General features: G+C 45.4%; 1 long non-coding RNA gene across 1 annotated transcript in view; it reads right to left on the bottom strand.

Annotated features, from left to right (window-relative positions):
* Window positions 1-758: 758 nt before the first annotated feature.
* Window positions 759-19,496, bottom strand: part of LOC147751836 (uncharacterized) — a 31,981-nt gene continuing 13,243 nt past the window's right edge. Inside the window, exon 2 of the long non-coding RNA XR_015315791.1 lies at window positions 759-5,590. This is a non-coding gene — a long non-coding RNA (uncharacterized LOC147751836). The remainder of the gene's footprint in view (window positions 5,591-19,496) is intronic.

The following is a 19,496-nucleotide window of genomic DNA, read 5'->3' as shown; positions in this document are numbered from 1 at the left end:
CATACATATATATATACATATATCATTGTTGTCGTTCATTATCGCCTAGTATTCTCAATTGGTTGGGCGTCTTCTTTAACCTTTTCGTACCCTCTCCCTCCCAACCCCACTCTTACCCCCTCCCCTCCTCCCACGTCATGTCCAGCACTTAACTCTCACACACACACACATGCACCCAACAAATTTCAAAGACACTGCACGAAACTCACATAACTTTCATCACTATCAGCATCAGTATTACACCGTTCTTATTTTTATTATACTGCAGCTCAACTTTCCCTCCTCCCAAGTTTAATTCATTTAACAGATTGAATCAGTGAAGTGGCCCGTGTTAGCCGCAGCCGCAGCTTAAACCGTACCGCCCTTTATGTACGTCAAAATCACTTGAAGTTAATTAAAGAAGCATCGGAAGTCTGAGGAGCGTTTTCAATGGAGTTTGCCATTGTTAGCACTTTTTTACCCGCTCCGCTGGAAAACATATGCTACATGTACTAATAGTAGAAGTATCTAGAGAGAGTCAGACCAATATGAAATCGTGTCAAGCTACAGAATTTGAACTCGTTTAATCAAGACTTAAGGAATTTAACTAAAGCTAAAATCTCTAAAAAACAAATTATCATTTATCAGAGGTGAAGATGTTGCTGCTGCTTCTAGCACGGAGTCAATCAATCTGCCATTCAATACTCACTCGCATATACAGACACGCAAACAATATATATAACGCGAATGAGTCTACCTAATCCGAAGAAAGGTAAATCTTTGGTTTTTTTTTTGGCGTGTTCAGTAACGGTTAGTTGTTAGCGTTGTTATTATTACAATCTTTGGTTTAGGCGAACGAGATGCACATTGCGGTGTGGTTTTCGTATTTTACGATCGTTGCTAGGATAGTATATCTCTGAACGCATGTAAGTTCAATGTAAAAACAACCATCCACTCTAATTAGTAGTGATGCGTCCAAATTATATTCTGCTTATGTCAAAGTACACATTACGTGGGACGCCAGTATCTATAGTATTTAGTGTTATTGGTTGTTATTAATATTTTTCGAGTTCGTGTCGCCGTTTGTTTGCTTCATACCCCCCACCGCCACCCCCCACACCCCCCGCCCAGCGACAAGGGTGGATCTGCAAATATATCTTCCGTGATGTCTAGAGCAAAATTGTGGGAACGTCGGCACGGGTCATACGGAAATACACTAACGCTAATAGCACTAGATGAACCGGTAAGGGCTTATCTCTGCCTCTTTATTTTGTGCTCACTTAACACAACAGTACAATACATTGCCAGGTTTAATACCTTTGTTGATATAATTGCTTCTATATTTCATATATTTCTCACACAAAGTTTACTTAGCACCGTAGATATCGTGCTCGCACTTGTCTGACGACGATGACGCTCACAAATCTTCGAGTCCCGCCGGTACTCTGTAAATTGTACTGCTAATCAACAGCTTTCTGTAGTTTGCAGGTGGATCGGAAAGAAGAAATGTGCTGGCTAAATTCGATATAGACAGTCGTGTGATAATAGCCTGCCTTGTGTCGCAGGCATCGTGCTAAGGGGCGGGGGTGGGGGTACGCTTAGTCTCTCTCTCTCTCTCGGGTCTACGTATGGGCATACGTGTGATTTTGTATCTGTGTACATGTACGTATGTGTGTCCGTCTGCGTTCACTTAGATCGCGGCATCTATCTGTGTTGTGATGGCGGTTGTACAAGCGAGTGCTCGTTCTATGAAGCAGCACGTGGTATTGCATTCGTAGGAACTGGTCGGAAGATATGAATCTGGTGGTATGCTAGTTTGCACCTACTATATAGGTTATTAGGCTTTGGCTTTATGGGTTATTACTCAAGTATCTAAATATATCAACCGTCCATATAGTATTTGAATTGCAGCTATATCGTTCTATTTTTCAGGTATAGAGCGTGCACTGTCTAGCAAAGCTCGGGGCATAACGTAATGCACACTTTCAATTGAGGTGGATCGTAGGTCTACGAGGACGTAACTAGTGGACCCGTTATCGAATAATTTATTATTTTTAATTGTTATTATTGTCGTTGTCATCCCTTTGGTTCTAAACTGATTTCTGCTTAATGACTGTAGTACTGCTATTCATCTTATACAGTTGCAGGTACGGATAGGAACTCGAGTCATGCTTGCTTTTTCCTCGAGTGTTGTCACGACCAACGTTTAGCTAGCGCACTTGCTAAACAATGCACGTTTTCTTGGTTGGCAAGGTACGTACCCATACATAACAATACGAATAACTTCCAGCATATAGAACAAAGACGCATTGCGTGGCTTAAGAGACGATCATATCCCTATAAAGCCGTTTAGGTTGGGTAAGGCACAGGCTCTTTCGGAAGGCACAACTACGCTCGCATCAACGATTATACGAAAATATACCCTTTTACATCTAAGAAAAAATACAGGACAATAGGCTAAATGTAAAGTGAATGCCCAGCTAGTTTTTTTCAAAAACATTAAAAAAATTGGACACGCACGCACACACAGACACACGCTTGGTCTCACCACCAAACAAAACCGTCCTCATTATCAATAACCCCACCAATCGCTAGTTGCTGTTATCCATTGTTGTGCAGTATTAACACAATACATATCATATCCGTTCTCGCGAGCGTCTAGACAGACATACGCGTCACTACATGTTATTATTTTTAATAATAATAATAATAATAATATTAGGCTCAAGAAGAAACGCCACCTACAAACGTGGCGAACAGGACGTCTTTCGTCGTCCTGTTTCAATAGCACAACTCTTTTCCATACAGCTCCGTCCCTCGTATGGCTCGTCACGCACAACAACGCAACCGCACGCACTCGTTCTGCCGTTCACTGGCACGCACAAACGGCATATTCATTGAAGCATATTCACACAGGCGCATTTACTTGCGTATGGCTTCGGAATTGGTTTTAAGTTCATGAAAACTATATACTTCTATCCGAAAATATAATCCGCATTATCAAAATCAGCAAACAATCATAATAAAGCCATCATTCCATAACCGCGGCTCAAATTGAGATAGTTAATTTAAAGTTACTCTAAAAATATAGATGTATTTGTCAAAACTTATTTGTATATACTGTAGTGCGATTTTTTTTGCCGAAAAAATGGCTTTATTTTCAAAGGGAAACTCTCGCGTGTCGCCTCTTCGTAAACACTGGTACATTACTAGTACTACGAACAAATCAATCAGCGTCTATTCGCACTTTATGCATCGTTCCAAAAAATGGCATCCTTCAGTTAGTATTTTGATTTTTTTTTTTGGAAAAATTCCTTGTTCTCACTGGATCTCCCCCTCTCGTCACACACAACGACGGCCACTTTACATCAAAATATCCATCTCATCATTATCGTTATCGTAATTATACCGTGTTGACAGAAGATTCTTTACTTCGCTTATAGCTACTGCTCGTCTCAGCTCGATGTTAATCCTAGCGTTATACTGGGGCAATGGACTGAAAAAATTCGTTGTTTATGAAGGAGACACAATACTAAAATATATATATGCCCCACGCACGAGCTATTACTATATGCAGATAATTTAATAGTTATATATCATATTTAGCTTCATGTATATATATTCGTATATATAGTTAGATTGGTTCTTTAAAACGTATATTGCTTATACTTTTTTGGACTTATGGTTAAAAAAATAAAATTGAAATATCTTTGTCGTTTTCCTCTATTCTCACTCACTACATGAAGCAAGTGCGAAAATTCGTCGAATCAAACATTGGGTAGATCCCCTAGGAAAAATGTGTGTAATCCTACACAAACAAATCCAGCGTGACCCTATGGGGATTGATAATCAGATAAGTTAAATGGTGCGCGTTCTCAACGACATCATTATGATGGCACGACATAATAACGATAACGCTGAAAAACTACGCACCCATTCCGGCAGGTCATTCCAACCCACGCAAGGATGTGCCGTCAGCTTGAGCTGACGACCGGAGCTTCTTTGGCATAGTTCCTTACTTCACAAATTTTGCATTTACCTCGTATTATCTTATAATGTATATGCAGTAATATATAATAGTTACAGTAATACTATCGTCGATCTCATCAATGGTAAAATCAACATATCCGTCACTAATGTCTTACTAGTACGCCTATATCTGTGTATATATAGAACAAGCGTATATATGTATATGTATATATATATATATATATATATATATATATATGTGTGTGTGTGCTTGGTACTTGGCGACCATGGGAATCTACTGCCGATCTCAACGGTCTAGCCGCGCGTTTCTTTTCGCTAACCTAGCTTGCGCGCGCTTCCATTCATTTTCTGCTTCTGCCCATGCCATAATACTAGTTGTTGTTATGCGTTTGTTTACCTAATGCTCGTTAGGTTCAGCGAATAACCTTCCCTATGCCCTACTAACACCATCCGAGGTCAAAAGCCCACTTTTGATACCTATTTGACAGACTTTCTCCACGAACTTAACTGCACGCGTGCCGAAAAATGCCGTAATCGACAAACAAACAACAATCTGTCCCGATATGTTCTACTAATTATTTTCTCACGTTTCGCTTGGCTAAACAATTTCGCTGGCTCGATTTTAGCGGGGGTGGTTTTCTTCGGCACGTTGTATGTCCATAGGTAATCTGTCTGAATGTGTGTACATTGAGATACAACGACAACCCCCGTAGTCGTTCCATTTTGAGGCGGACTCTTACCAGACCGTCTAGCCTCTTCATTCCACCCCAGATATGTATATATATATATGTGTATTATAAGCCCTTTTTCACAAATCGCAGCTTGCAATCGTGCTACTCTAAGCAACGGAAATTTAGACAGCGAAAACGTGAAGTTTTCCTAGAATCTTGTCGCATTTTTACGGTTAGCACTGACCGCTTCCGCAAAACTGTTGCTTCCTGTTCCTGACCTACAGGAAAATCATGATCATCATTATTATAACCATTATTCATTCACAACTTTTCGCCGACCCACTATTTACCCGAACCTTAACACAACCTATCCTCTCATAATACACATAAGCAATTATTTTTCCCTTCACCAGATGTAAGTCACTGAGTCACAATCAGCTTTCGAACAAAAAAACAATTCTAAAAAAATCGAGCAAATGAAAAAGTCACTCCAGGCACCGATAATATACCACGTTCAGCATCCGGATTCGATGGTGAGGGGGTCATCGTCATAAAAGTGAGCCCCCCTATAAGACCAAACCTTTGCCGCAACGTCCTTCTGCGTTTCTCCTTCGTTGAGTCGATGGCCAAGCACTGCTGATTTAGTTGCTGCTGCTGCTGCTGTCGATAGTGGTCTCTTCGAATCTAAAAGTTGTACGTGGGCAGTACGGTAAGAGTCGAATTGTTGTTAGTCCCGTTCGGCGAAGAGTCGAGGCTACCCTGTTTGGCGTGCACTGTTGCCACATGGCGTTTCAGGTTGAAGCCGAAGTTGCATGTGTACGAGCAAAGGTTACAGTTGTAGATTTTGCGATTCTGATCATGGAGCTTCATGTGCTTCATAAGGACGGGCCGAGACTTGAGGGTACGATTACACACCGGACAAATGAATAAGACTGGAGATAGCGATAAAGCTGCTATGCAAACAACGTCGCCGATCGTCGATGCACAGAGGTGGGCCATAGGCGATCCGATGGTTCGATCCACGCGAGCACAAGCGTTAAACCAGATGAGATGAAACACAAAAGAGGCAACAGAACCAGAAAAAAAAAAAAGAACACGCAACAGAATAAGGTGAAAATTACCTGTATTAGAAAAAGCTCTTCCGAACCAAAAATATCAGATACATGAAATGAAGCACACGGCAATCAACGACACAAATTGCAGGTAAAACAGAAACGATACGCGGTATCATACGAGTAACCAACGAAATCGGATAAGCAATGACTCTGGACATTAAAACGATGTCTCGATTCATGTCCGCACATTTCAGGGCGGAACAGAGCAGCGCTTCGTTCCCGTCCAGACACAACAAGCTAACATGCAAATGCCAGTTTAGTCAACAACAACCCCGGTCGGTATGGGCTTACACAATCGAACATGCAGATCTGGGTACGAAGTGTTATTACTCAGTGAATGAAATAGACGGTGTTATTTTGATTAGTGCTGCTCGTAGAGAATCTCATGCAAAAAGTGTTACAAAGTTCAACTAGAGTCCTGGCGCTTAAGTCTGAGCTTCAATCGAAGGACGACAATACGCTATTCCGGGGTGCCTGTCGCTGCCAGTGCAAAGCTCATGAAATGCTCTTTTTTCATTATCGAAACTTAAAATTCGTTCAGAACAGCGCCTAACGAGTGTTTTAAGCAAATGAATAATCGCAAATAATTTCGACAAGGTAACTGTTGGTAAACGGTACTTGTCGTCTTAGCTGAAACACGGGGCGAAGGTCTCCGGATCTAATCGATCGTATGTTTAACTCAACAATGCTGCAACGAGGACAATACGGGTTTGAAGCTAAAGACTTTGCAGATCGATGGAAATGTATGTTTTTTTTTTTCACTGACTACAAAATAAAAGAACACGAACGGCAGCCAGCTCGACAAACGGCGACCACTTCTTTTAATATTTTTCAAAGCATAACCAGAGTCGGTTTGTTCGCACAAAATGCAAATTCGACGATGACCAAATATTTCTGCTCGTCCACCTTAGGCGCCATCTTCCCGATCTTCCGCTGCGTGAAGGCTGGAAGAGTCGATAGAAAAGGGCGTTTAGATGCACGAGACTGGCGTTTGACTGCAATAGATCGCCAACGTCCATTCCCGTTGTTGGTGACGAATCGAAGGAGAACACCTGCAATATACACTGGTTCGAGAAAAAGACGAAGGAAAAAAGACAGCAGGAACAACGCCATACGGCAAATAAATGGCAAACAGGAACAGGATACAGCAGAACCACGACACTGCTGTAATTAAGCTGATGTTAATTAATTTGTTATGATTAGTATCATCAGATAAATAGGTGTGATACGAAACATAGTGACGATGCGGAAGTTCTGTGCGGCCATGTATTTGTTTTCAGAGTGAATTTAGGTTGCAGTTCGTGTTCTGCTACAATTCTTAGATGAGTTATCGTTGTTAGCAAATGACTGTATAGCTAAGTTGTGCCGGCAATGATCGCAGTTACTTGTTAAATTTTTATGTGCGTAGAGCCATCACCTAGTGTCATAGCCGGAGCCGCGTTGTATATAGTTTAATATGTGCTACCCTTCACCGCGTATGCATGTCTGAAGTCAACGAACGACATACTCGTCGAAAACTTCTCCCCAGGGGTGTCGCAGTTCTTGTCTAACAATGAAATTAACTTGCATATTATCAAGTGTGTACCTATTGACAGCCACAAATTGTACTTCGTAATATTTGTACAGTGCCGAACGGTGACCAAATTCATTAACCGAAGTAATAGAACTTTTCGATATCTACGTCCGGTAATTCAATTAGGTGTTAATTTAGGTGGCTGGACATCATCTCCGTCGTTAGTCAATTGGAGCAGAAACAATACGAGCCAAATCAATGCAAATGAATAAATAATCGAAAACACTATCAGCCTTGTACGCATAGTAAACCTCACTAATACGTGGTCTTTCGTGCTCAGTTATTACAACGCGCAGCTAAGTGACCGACCCAAACTTAAAAATCTCCCTTCAGTCGCCGCTATCTCTAAGCGTATTTCGCTATTTCAGCTGGAGTTCTACTCATAGAGTAACCCGTATGCTTCACGCGGATAACGAAGTTCCCATAAAAGTGATCCCGAGACCACAGACTTGAAGGAAGAAGCGTTTCTTGTTTAAAGTCCTAGCAGAGGCTTTTTGTGTCCTACGACGGCCATTTAAACCGCTAGATATCATTTCACACGATTGGCTCTCACCACGAAACAAAGTATGTCGAGCAAAAGATTCGAACCTAGGTTACTACGTGTCCCTTCCTGTAACAGTCACACACGTTACTCATTCTACTATCGAGGGAACAATAGCAGCTGGTTAGGTTTAGTCATATTATTGTTGCCATAAGACCTGCTACCAAAAACATTAGGTCCCGGGGACTAGTTGGTTTAAGTAGGCCATCAGGTATATACATGTACACAACATGAGGATCAATAAGCCAGAATTTTAATATCTTTGCAGAGGAACCATTTTAGCGTCGCATTTCACGTGCAACGAAGCGACGAGTGCGTAGTACCCTGTAAGATTTTGCTGCCCCGATCTTACGAAGCTTTTATCATCTAAAGAGAGATTTACACTTCAGGCCATTACGCATCCTAGATACACATTTTCCCACAACATCATCCTAAGAATCGTGAAACCTCTGGTGCTACCCACAGCACGGTATTTTGGCCGACGTCATAGTCGATACTGTTGCCCCCAAAGCTTCCAAACAGACCGATCTTGAACTGATAATCGGCTCCCGACAGTGGAACGATATCGTTTAAGAATTAGAGGAATTAGATCTGAGCAGTGAAGCCTGCGCGAGAGCTGATCATTATGACTATCCGAAACGAGCTTCTATCACGTGCGCATACATTCACAGACATGCGTGCACATCCAGCTGGCCTGCACCGCGGCACTTTGCTAGATCTGTCGTAAAGTTCATTGATCGCGTCTAACTAGCATGACTACGTCGTGCTAGGCGCAATGTCAACTACGGTTATCCCAACGACAACCAACATAGGACGACCTTGCTTTTGCTTGCAAATTTCGAACGTGGCTCAGCGGTCTCGTTCCTTTGCTGGCGGGCGCTTAGTCTGAAACCACCAACATTACGCCAGACTACTCAATGTATATCTGTGCGGCAATAACAGTGGAGCTTGCAGTCATAAAACAAGTTGAGCCACGAGTAAATCGGTTGAGAAGGTACAATTTATTTGCACTGTTAATCAACTGAAACTGATTTTTATGTATCGTATGTTTCGTTTCAAGGGCACATAATAGTCCAATGGTTGCAACGACAAACAGCTTCGTCTTATTCTTGAACGAACTGACTGATATACGAGGGCTCTGAAATGTATCGGGGGCACTTTGTCTACATTAGATTTCCATGGAGAATCGCGACTGGCATTGGGCCGTTTTGTAGGAAGGTCCATCTAATAATTAATTGCACGTCGGACGATCATCAGCCACCTCGTCCTTAGCATATATGGCTGCTGCTTCCAAATCCTTGACTCCGTCTCAGCCATATTTCGATTCGTATGTAGCATAACAACCGCGCCACTAATCACACTCACACATATACATATATGGGTGTGACTTGTCAGATGTATATACATATAGATATGTGATGATAGTGTATAGGAGAGATGTTACTACGTTTATATTAAGCAGGTCTACGCCAAGGTCTGCAGTGTGCAAAGTCGCGGAGCGTCATCAAATAGAGCTAATGTGTGTCCGTAAGCCCACTAAAAGGTTTTGAGTCTCATTCCACAACCACCTTGTTGTTCCATAGCTCTCATTGTTCGAGAGCTGAACCAATGCCAAAGCTGTAAGAAAGATCAGCAGGGGCCGACAAGGGGCACTATTACGATTGATCCTTACGGAAAGCTCATGGCGGTTACGAAATGACAGACGAAGAAACCTCAGCTGGACTAAATAAGATATAAATTAGTAGCGAACTAGGGGTAATTGGCTGTTTGCCTGACTGTTACTGCTACTACCGATGCAAAACGAGTGGGCGATGAAATCGAGACAACGGAACGACGCTATGGCAGTGCATTTCGACGCTGTTCGCTACTCCCCTCTGCGTCGTCGATGCTGACTCAGGTCGCACCGCTGCAACGTTCCATTCTTTCCATCCGTATAAATTCGTCGTCACCAGCAGCGTTAGTAACAGCAACGGTAGCACAACTGCCGCTTGTATGACAAACGTATACGATGCAGCCAGGGTGATGGAGTGATGAGGGTGACCTGGTGGGTGTGTGGGTGGAAGGTAGGAAGGCAAAGCTTGGTGGTTCACTCATCCGTCTGCCTGCCTGCCTGCCTGCCTGCCTGTATGCGTGTACGTCCACCTCCGCCAGCTGCTACTACTGCCACCCGCCACTCGATCCTTAAAAGTACTTGATAAGTACGCCGGCGACCGGCAGAGGGCGCTCTCGGGGGCTCCAACCGGAGCAACCAATCAGGCGTCGAGTCCACCAGTAGCATCAGCAGCAATATGGACTCGTTTACACAGGCGCGAATCGTTGTAATGAGAGCCAAATGGTGATGGTGACGAAATGACGATGACAACCTCGGCTAAAGCACAATGAGAGCGATATCGTCTGTAAAGTCGCACCCACGTTCGCCATCAAACGCATGGTGGCCTGCTTGCCAGCCAGGCTGCCTGTTGCCTGAGCGGATCAACCCTATGAGCAACTGCGCTGGAGGTAAGCATTTCGACAGAACACAAACATAGACACACACAGCCGCCAGGCATAGGCAATACAGGCGGCCCTGTTACAGCTGCGGCCGTTCGTTCAGCAGAGCTGAGACAGACGGGTCAGCCGATATTAACGACGCTGCCATTACGGTCGAGCCACTCTCAACACGCGCTGCTCTCACGATGATGCTCAAACCAGCAGCCCCAGACAACAAACCAAACGCCTCCCCTCACCCCCATCCGTTCATTTCGACTCGCTCCCTCCTCCTAGGACACATGGTTAGACGACGGAAGGATTGCACCGCAAGCAGGCATTGCTGCAGGCGAACAGCAGTAACCGACGCCGTGGCTTGTCGATGTCGTCATCGCCTTGATAGCTGTTAACATAACGAAACCCCGTTGAGTGAGGAGAAACTGATAGACAATCGCTCCGCCGATGAGCCGTCAGAGAGCTTATTCTGCTCGATGTAAAGGGAAGCGTTCCATGATTAAATAACGCTTATTCGGTTATTATTATTGTTGGTAGATGGTGTTTTATATTTGAGGGGGCTGTAAGCATAACTTACATTCCATATGCCTGAGAATGAAAAAACCAAAACTATAATGCGTCTAAGCGTGAAACAGGCCTCGCTCTTCGTGCGAAGAGCAGCTAATACAGGAGGATAATCTTCCGGTAAGACTGCATTTATAGTACTGATGTTACTTTTCGTTAATTTCACAATACGTGCAACACGCGGGTGGCATCGTTGTTTCTTCTAACGCAATCATATGACAAGAAGTATATAGCTAATTTCCGTCATCGATGCCCCCAGTAGAGCTGGTAAAGAGCTCATTATTCGAAGCAAGTTATAGGAGTAACGATACAAAACAACACTAAGATATCACCGAAAACTTAGCCGCAATTATTGCTCGCCTCCCGATGCCCTGACCTTAATATGTTTGACAATAAACTTAGACTAGAAATTAGAATTCGAAATGCCATCGTTTATGCGCTACGGAAATGATCAATCAGAGCGCAACATCATAGGCCGCGCGTATTTTAGATGTTGCCACGCTATATCTTTTCACTTAGCGACTCCAATACATATCGCTGCAAGTAGCATATTTATATGCACATTGGGTACTAAATAGAGACTTCACGCCTTCATAACTCGATACGCCAGGAACGTAGTAGCTCTGCGTTCTATGATGCGTCCTCAATGCCCCGCCGGTCAATGTGTAGCGCTTTTCTACTCGGCTGGAGTAGATGACGTGTACCATCAGGCAGTTTATTTCCACGCAGAAAAAATCCACCATTGGACCTCCGTCCCCACTCATCGACGGCGACATCAACATCACTGCGTAGGCGCCGGCGCCAGCGTCGGCGTATCGGTATCGGTCCGTCGCCGCCGCCGTCGTCGTCGTGGTAGTGGTACTACCGAAAGCCGATGAGAAAGCAGGCCAGGCGAGTTGTAAGCAAGTAAGCAAACGAACGCATAAGAGCCGCCATCCAATCCAACTTAACAGACATGAACGAACAACGGCGAACCGGTTCGTCATCCGCAGGAACATCCTCTACTGCCAAGCGTCGCTATCCCAGCGGCACCAAAGGCGATAATATAGCTGCTGCCGCTGCTGTTGGGGACAGCACAAGTGGCAGGCGTCGTGCTGGTCTGTGTCGGTTACTGCTGTTAACGCCGATGTCGCCGTCAGCAGAGCAAGCTGGCGGCCGAATCATCCACCTTATCTGGTAAAAACTGAGGAAACGGCAAGAGCGCGGACCATTTATACCGGTGACCTGGACGCAACCATGACAATCGGCTCGACCGACCGACCGACCGACCGACCAACCAACGGCCAGCGCAAGCGAGAACCAGAGACAAACCGGCCGACTCACAGAGCCCAACGCTGCTCCGTCCTGTAAAGCTCCTGCAGCCGAGAGAGACCAACGGTGCAGAGAAGAAAGGCAACCCAACACTAGTATCCCGATGAATGAACCGTCGAAACCACTGCGACCGCTACGGCCGCCGGCCAACGCTGGAGTATTGCTCGCCAGAAGCAGACTCGTTCACTCGCCAAATCACACATGCGCACGCTTACACAAAAACAGGAAAAAATAAGGGCAAGGAAAACAAAACAAGAAAACGCCTGGCATATTCGGTGTGATAATAACTATGGCGACAGTGGCAACAGCACCAGTTTGAAGAGCCCACGCACGGCCGGTACGTGGGACAGAGCGAGGCGACCGACTGCTTTTAACAGGACAGAAACAGAATACTAGAGAAACATGGGAAAATATCGAAAGAGCGTTACCACAAAACGGCACAGGAGGGCCATAACGGCTGCTCCATGAGCAGGAAAGCAGACGACGAACAACGGAGCGATGGACGCACCGACGCTCGCTCGCTCGCTCTCATGACGCTGTTACACCATTACGACGACGACGAGATCCACGCTGGCAAGCCCAGCGTTCAGCGATTTTAGCCAAGCGACGACCACAGCTTTAGGCGGTGCCTGGCTGGCAGCAAGGAGCGAAGGTAGCGGTGGTCGTGATGATAATGATGATGTCGGTCGTAGGTAAGACAGAGGTGATGGCGCAGTATGGCGCCGGCCTCTCGTTGCTGTCGTTCGTTGTGCAGGTTTGAGGTAGAGGCGGAATACCCCGAATCTCCAGTCCTTATCTAAAGTGGCGACAGCATGGATATAGCCAGACACGAGAAGACAACGAGTTAACAGGGACGACTGGACGCACAAGCAGACTCGTCGACGTAGAACCAGAGAGCTTACACCATCAGCACTTCCAGTGGCAAAGGATCAGCACACGCAACCCACTAAATTGTACTGACTGACAAAGAAAAGATCCGCCGTAACAGCACATTAAGTTTGTTGTTCTGTTCTATATTTCCTAAGGCAGGATGCGTTATAGGTGAACGAAAAATAGAAAGGCAGAGCAGGAGGAAGCGGAAACAAAAACCGGCAGCATCGGAATAGGGGCCGAGGGATGGCTCTGACCCCACACACACGCCACCGGTACTAATACCCACAAACCGTAGTGTGCGGCACGAAGCTATCCACGGAACGAGCACGACACAGATAGAAGAAGACTATTGCATGAGAACAATTATTATAGAGCAAACGCACTCAGCTGTTGTATGTTAAAGCGTATATACGTATTTATACATGTAGATAATATGTGTTAACTGAAAGCAGTAGGAGCTCCAGCGGCGGTAACGGGTAGCAGGCAGCGATGGAGGGCACAGGTCAGGTATCAAGGCCATCAGCTCTACCGAGGAAGAAGGCAACGTCGGTAAGGGTGGAGAAACAGTTATTCGAAACGAAATTAGTGTGTTCGTAGGAACCTGAAACTACGACCGACACACTACCATCGTTGCTGTCGAAAGACGACTACCTACCCACCAAATCAGCCGCTGCGTAAGAAAAGACCGTAAAGATGAAATAATACCCCGTGCATTCGTAGCAACATCATCATCTCGGCCGTTTAGACGACAAAGCGGAATCAAGACAGTCAAGTAAACCCTCAATCACAGGATCACCGTCCATCGTACACCGCTGGTTTAATACACGATGGATGAACACTGAACGTGATTACCTCAACGTTAATTTTCCGTTTTTCAATCAGTGTTTCACGCTAGATTCGAGCAACACGAATGTAGGAAGATCGCCCACAGTACAGAGAAACGTCGAAATACTGTTTTTTTTATTATTTGTGTAAGCTTAAAACACGATTGCAGCATAGACCCATGGCATCGTGTGCCTTTGCACGCATTCATATATATATGTATATGTAGGAGCTTAATTTGTACGTGTGACTCGATCACTATCTGCAGCAATTAAGCAACACATATACTATGGTAACAACTCTGTTATTCCGATAAAACAACGGCCCGTACCCGGCTATTGCCATTCATATGGACTGCTCAAAAAACCTTACCGTCCTCAGCAGTAGTGCCATTAGGAACTCATTTGAATAGAAGTATGAAGGCTAGCTTTCCTTTTTGGGCGTTACTGTTCGGCTATACGTTTTTTACAGCTCAAACATGTGCGTGTCATATGTTCTCTAACTCGTATCGTTAGCTTTTTGAGTAGACGAGATACCGGTTGGCGGTCCCGGCAAACGATACGCAATGTTTATCATGTGAAGTATTAGAAATCTTAATTCCAATTGTCACCCCAAGTAGCACCCCAGTGAGCTCCAGGTTTGCTAATATATAGCAACTATCGCCAACATACGCACTATAGTTGTCTCAAAAAGAAACTATACTAAGCAGACTACGTCTCTGACACGGACTTAATTTTTTCTTTTTTGCTTGATTCTGTCTTCATACTTTCCTCATCGTAATAGATACTGTATCTACACGCTCGGTCATATATTTCTGTATCTATTTCGGGGTCTTACAATGTGAACTCGCGTTTTCGAAGACAAATAAAGTTGATTCAGTCAAAACACGCCGCCTCAAGCGACTAAATAACGGAGAATGCTACTTAGCAGGAAAATTCGGTAAGTGTACCGATGCCTATTATATTCTAGTTACGTATACATAGTAACTCTGAAGTAAAGCCATCTAACCTACAGAACGGCAGGCTACGCCTGTACTAACTTTGCGTAAGTGTTCATTGAAGGCGGCCGGATACAGGGTGCAACACAAATTCGCTAGCAATCCTCATCTCATACAGATCTCTCGAATCGAAGCAAACCATGTTCTAATAGCGCCTCAGAATACACCAGCTAAAAACGATCGTCTCAGTTCTATACTGCACCCCTAATTGCAGATATCACTTAGAACTAATGGAGCAATTAACTTATACGCTGGACCACTACTATCTACCTACCGTCAACTCATAGCGGTTCAGTAGACAATTTAACTTTCAGTTGATTCGCTAACAGCTGAACTTTAGCCATTTCAGTTCGAGCCGAAAAAACGGCACTTGGTCAAAGCGTGTAGGAATAAAATGGCCATATAACGCCATAATCCTCGGTACGTTAGAAGAACGTTTTTTCGAGACCTTACAAGCATGGCATCGGCAGTGATACTCGACAGTAGCCTAGAAATTCGCGTTCGCGTTGTTGGTCGTCACTGAGGTACGCGTGCAGATATCCCAAGCGATCGCCGGCTTGTGGTAGCAATTCTTAATAAGATAAGGCTTGCATATATACATAAGCCTTGTGGCAATCGACGGTAAACAAAATTAAATTTGTAATAACATGCAAATAAGGCTTGTTATCGGAACAAACCCACTGTCTCACGACAGTGGGTTTGCTCCAATGATTCTTAATAAATGTCCCATAAGTATCTCTATAAGGGCGGTAGGAAACAATTCTCGCTCTATTCGTCAGGTCAAAGTTATTCTCCGCAGTAACAAATGTAAACAAATGCGAAACCAGTCAAATTAAGCTGCCCATTTATACTTCCCTATCAGTAATGTATGCTGGTTTTCCGTTGCGGACGTTTTTATACAATCTTATTAGAAACGATAAAGGGTGCAGACATGATTTGATCTTTTTATTGTTACGCTGTCCGAAAGAATTGCATGCTACCCTTCGTGCTTCACAATATGGCGTTAGGAGTTAAGAATGCTACAGTACCTTCTAACCGAATTTTAAACAATCCTAATACGACCAACGAGCCGTTCGAGAACCGAAAGTTTCAAATAGTTTGACCAGGTCATGTGTTTCTGTTGTATATTTATTATTTCCTGTACGTGGGCTTCCTGTGTTTTGCCAAACACATCCACTGATGTACATCCATATTTAAGTGTCTCGTGCGTGGTCACTGAAACAAAGCACTGCTGTTTGCCGTCTGGTTGCATAGATTCTTTTGCTCTGGCCTTCTCTTGCCTGCAACCACGTGTTAAGACCGGCTGTTTGATTGTCGTCAAGGCAGTGCACTTCGATGTAATTGGCAGGCCCTTTTCTCTTCATAATAGGCGTGTCCATCCCGTCTACCTTTTGAAAGCTGTTTCTTTCACTGTTATTAACGTCAGTTCCCTTGGCTTCGCGGCGTTACTTCATTTCTACGGCGAAGTATCGCCATATCAAGCTTATAACCCAGCAAACCAAACACGCCGAAACAGAGCCCATCATCATCAGCATTACAATAATCAGCAATTATGCCTAAGTCCACGGCCACCTTCATCCCTGAGGCTGCCATTAGCAATTCCGTATTGTTCGCACCGGCAGAAACGACAGTACTACTAATAGGGCGAACAACAGCGAAGCCATCCGGATCCCCGGAGCCGCAGGCGCACGACACTCGTTTTAGGTCCCACTTCATAGGCACCAATCCCCAGACTCGTCGGGGCAACGGCCATGATGGACTGGAGCTGATGTTGACTTTGGTGATGTAGCACTGATGATGTAGCGATGTATGTATGCCATGGGCAGTTAGGGAGGTTGGCAGGCGGACCCGTAAACGCATGGCCACGCATGGACCTTGGTGCGTTCAGCGTCACTGGCATCGTCCGGGATAGCGCCTGATGGCGGGTAAGAGCTGATCCTAACGTTGGTGCAGCCGCCGCGGCTCCACGAGGACGCACACCCGTCGCTGCGATGGCTGCGATCAGGCGAATCGTGCCTTACGCAGGCCGCGACGGCAGCTGAAGCAGCAACAGCAAAAAGCGAGCAACAAGCGAATGCAGGCAGCCACGACCTGTACCGTCGTGCCGTGCTATTCCATCTTATAATGTCGCATCCAGGCGTCGTCATCAGCATTCACATCATCATCAACAGCGGTACGTACAATTATAACTACAACACCGGCATCGAATAGTAGCCGGCAGAACGACCACCATCAATAGCAGCTGTGGCGGCCTCGCCGCCAACGCGGCGAATGCAAACGTTGCTTGATTGTACCTACTAAGTTAATAGCAACCTAGCTATTAATGGCGGTGCTAGTCTGATAGCGCAGGCTGCGTCTGTAAATCCTCTGAACGCCCAACAACGACAACAACATTACCTTGCTTACTGACGGCACGGCAGAAACCAAACCTACGCCGACGCCGTACTACATCACCACCTAGCTACGCCCCCTTCCCGGGCCACCATCGTTACTTTCCTACATGCATGGCTATGTCATCGTCGGCATGAACATCACCATCATCACTAGTAAACAGCATCAGGCACTGAAGCCGCGATGCAACAGCATTGCGTACAGCCACCAGCGCAGTAATACTGAGCGTGACGACGATGGTGCTTGCCCTCGAGCAAGCCAGCCAGCCAGTCAGCCAGCCAACAACCCGATGCCACTAGTTAACCGCAATAGTTCTGGTGGTAAGCGGACGGGTGGGTCAAGCAATAATACACACATACCGAAATATAATATCTATTTGCTGCTGTTAATACGGCGATAAACAGACATCGAAGCATAGAATAGGGGGAAAAGAGGCTGCAAGCATCGTATTCATGCTGTGGATGTTGCTGCTGCTGCTGCTGCTCCTATTCTGTAGCCATCCATGGCTTTCTACTGGTTGGTTGGCAAACCACAGCAAACGACGACAACAACAGCGAAGGCGACGGACGGTAGAGCCTCGGTGGGCCATATCATTTCATGCCATCCCCACACCAGCATCATCTGAAGCAGCAGACATAGCACGGCGCGCTTCGCTGCCTGGCGTTTCCCGTCGGCTTGCTTACTTGTTCGACGGGTGCGCGACAGGGCGACAAGCGGCGAGTCAACAGCAGGCGTCTCAACGAACCAGACAAGCAGCTAGCAACCAAGCGTGTGGGCGGCTGGGGAGCCGACGCGCTACCACCATCGCCATCACTAGCAGCAGCTTGCTCATCAACAACAGCGGCAACGAGGGCGAACGCTGCTACGGACAAGCATCAGCGACTGCAGTAGTTGTATCAGGCCGTCGAACTACAACAACAACAACAACAACAGTCGCAGAGACCTTATGAGTGGATATTGTTGTGGCTGAGCGACGGACGGGCCGGCCGACCGACCGACCGACCGAGGGAATGTTACTGCATCCATTGTTGTAGGAGGAAAGGAGTTCGACGAGTCTGCTGTCGTTGCCGCCGCCGTGGAACCCCTATGTTTACTGGACGTTTTATCACTGTGTTAAGGCTGAAAGGTAAAAGGTCGCAAACGGGAAAAAACTAAGAACACCTATAGCAACAGCCGTGTGTTACAGACACTGCTGACTATGGAACTATTCTATTCAATATCAGAATAGAGTTAGTTATCACCTGCAAAAACGATTGTTCCCATGGGCTGATTTAAGGGTACTCGGACGATTCCAGGCATGGACACGTACAGATATATCATCATGTAATATCGATAACGAAATTCTTATAATAACAAATACAGTCTGAACTGGCTCGTCGCGTATATACGATATATATCTACGTTAAGCTCGATCAGATGTGTCAACCAATAGGGCGGGGGGGGCTGTCAGGGACATGAAGCGTCGCCGTGATTTGTGGAAGGTTGCACCTCTTCTTTCTACTTCAGTGCGTGTCGCAGCGTATGTATCGTCATTTAACTGTTGGCGTGGCTAAAATGCTACGTCAATACACTTAGTCTAAGAAAAACGGGTCATCAACGTCTTTACAATCTTCAACATGCTCACTGCACTGCCCCCTAAGGATTATCATAGTGATACTGCTGCCGTTGTTGTTGATGATGATGATGACAGTGGATATCCAAAGATGATGAGACGAAGAGGTGGCGTCGGCCGCATCAATGACAGTCAGTGGCCACGAACGGCAACCAAAGCACAACTTCAATGGCAAAATAGATATAGATATATTATCAAAATATACATTATCGTGTATTTTAGGCCTTCTCTATTTCGCACCGCTGCTCGCTCTCTTCTTCGTCATCCTGTTGCTTCTGTATGGACGGTTCAGATGACACAAGAAACTCAGCCCCAGCAATCGCTACTGGCGTTTTGCTCTCTTTGCAAGCGGGCGTTATACCTTCTGATGAAGGAAGCAAACAACGCGCAATGAATGAATGAATGACAGGTTTGATAGACGGTGCTATCGTTAAGAGTGTCGCATCCGCCAAAAGCAATGTCGTTACCTTCCACCTTGCTACAGTAATAACAATGGCACGATCCGTGCTAATACGAGATGAAGCTCGCGTTTTTGCCCATGTCAGCAGTCAGCATTCAAGTCCCATAAAATACTTA

The sequence above is a fragment of the Varroa jacobsoni genome, unplaced genomic scaffold (genome assembly GCF_002532875.2).
Source record: "Varroa jacobsoni isolate VJ856 unplaced genomic scaffold, vjacob_1.0 contig02882, whole genome shotgun sequence".
Lineage (NCBI taxonomy): Eukaryota > Metazoa > Arthropoda > Arachnida > Mesostigmata > Varroidae > Varroa > Varroa jacobsoni.
Note: the sequence above shows the minus strand (reverse complement) of the source record. Positions and strands in the feature narration are given on the sequence as shown.